Source organism: Octopus bimaculoides, chromosome 10 (assembly GCF_001194135.2).
Source record: "Octopus bimaculoides isolate UCB-OBI-ISO-001 chromosome 10, ASM119413v2, whole genome shotgun sequence".
In the NCBI taxonomy this organism is placed as follows: Eukaryota; Metazoa; Mollusca; class Cephalopoda; order Octopoda; family Octopodidae; genus Octopus; species Octopus bimaculoides.
This window is the reverse complement of record NC_068990.1, coordinates 23,595,160-23,597,453: the sequence shown is the minus strand read 5'-3', so window position 1 is coordinate 23,597,453 and position 2,294 is coordinate 23,595,160.

Genomic DNA, 2,294 nt, shown 5'->3' with positions numbered 1-2,294 from the left:
AAAAAAAAAAAAAAAAAAAAAAAAAAAACCTTTTCTCATGCAGTGAGACTGAACCTGGAACCATGTGGTTGGAAAACATTTCTTAGCACACAGCCATGCCTGAGTACTTAATTTCATGACGAAAGAGGTTTTTTTTTTTGTCTTTTACAGAAAAATTCCTCAATTCCATTCTTTTATCTTCTCCTTGTTTCAGTCACTGGACTGCAGCCGTGCTGGAGCACAGCCTTCAAAGGTTCAGTCAAATGAATTGAACCCAGTACTGACTTTTTAATTTTAAATCTGAAACACTAAGCTATGGGGATGTAACCAAACCAACAGTGGTTGTTAAGCAATACGTACACAATCAAACACACACACTTGTGTGTTTACTATGATCTTCCACATGATGTCCATCTACTAAATTCACTCACAAGGCATTCAGCCTGCCTATAGCAGAACTATAGTGGAAGACCCTGCGCAACATCCCTGCAGTGGGATTGAATCTGAAACCATGTATTTGCATATTATATTGACCTAAAAAACATCAAAAGTAAAAATTGAAGTCCAGCTTGATTGGGTTTGGAGAAATATAAAGAAAATGAAATTAAGTCAGGCAAAACATAACAAACAAAACTGACCAAATATGGGCGTCTGCATACAGTGAGTCAACCAAATAAAAATAGAAGTTAAATCTTCCCCAAAAACAAAAACAAAAAAGTGACACCCTGGAAAACAATTTAAAATATGCGAAAATATAGGAGGATCATTCCTGCAGTAACTCATTCATAGATGTTTATAATCAGGCCTAGTGCTGTAGCTAAACAATAACAACAACAGCAACAATAACAAAGGTAAAAAAAAAAGATATCTGTTATTTCAAATATATCTAAAGCAAAATTTTTCATGGACCACCATCATCATCATCATCATCGTCTAACGTCCACTTTCCATACTGGCATGGGTTGGATGGTTTGACTGAGGGCTGGTGAGCCAGAAAGTTGCACCAGGCTCCAATCTGATGTGGCAAAGTTTCTACAGCTGGATGCCCTTCCTAGCACTATCCACTCCAAGAGTGTAGTACCCATCAAATGTATTGCTTGTGTGAACCCCTGAAAATCTTATATGGATCCTAGCTGAGATCAGCTGTTCTAAATATGCCACAGTTTCAGGTTCATTCTTGTTCCATGATAAAATTATGCCAAAATTAATTTTGCTTCTTGTTCTTCTCTTAGTCAACCATATAAAATTAGCAGTCAAGTATGTATCAAAACAATACAATGATAACTTAGACAAAAAATTTAAAATATGCAAAAAAATAGGAGGATCATTACTGCAGTGACTCATTTGTAGATGTTTATAATCAGGACTGGTGTTATATCTAAACAATAACAACGGTAATCTCAGTGCAATCTGTTTATCTCCATACTAATTATCCTTTTTTCAACTGACTTTCCAAACACCAACCAATGAAAACTAATCTATGCATATCAGGGGTACTCAACCATTTTTTGCCTGTGAACCTCTTTGATTCCCATTTTATTTGGATGTATCCTCATAACCATTCCATGTCTAAAATCTCCTATTATATTCTTATAATTACATATTATTAGGAACAGAATTTTAAAAAATGTGTATTGTAGAGGCATAAGTGGTTTATTACATATAAACCTTAACTACAAAATCTTATATGGACCTCCAAGGATCATATAGACCGCATTTGAGAACATCTGATGTGTATTATTAGCAAATATTTTAAACACTGATTTACTGTTTAAGTTGTGTTATGGTTGGTTAAACAGAGATATATGAATAAACAAGTTGGTTAAACAGGTAAGTGTATTTTGATTGAAAAGCAAAACCACTAGGAAAGGATGGGTTATGTTAGCTCACAGAGGTGGCATTATTTCCTATTTCATATGAATTTAATAGGAATTACTTAAATAGGAATTCCATATGACCCTCCCTCTTTATTAAGTACTAGCAGAAATACCCGGCTTTGCACGGGTTAAAGAGAATAATGAAATCTAAAAACGCCGTCTAGATTACGCAACCCTCAACTGTTAGTAGCTACGATACCATATTTCTACATTAATAACTCTCCAATCCATGCCAGCATGGAACATAGACATTAAGTGGAATGCCAGTCTCTCATCTGGGAAGGCCTTGAAATCAATGTTACCAACTGGGGACTATGTGTGTCGCAGTGATAATAAAAAGACTCAAAGGAGGTCTGCAACGAAATAATTTTACTCAACACTTTGCAAGTGAATCAGTGGAGGCAAAGATGTGTCTCATTTACTTGACAATTTATGCAC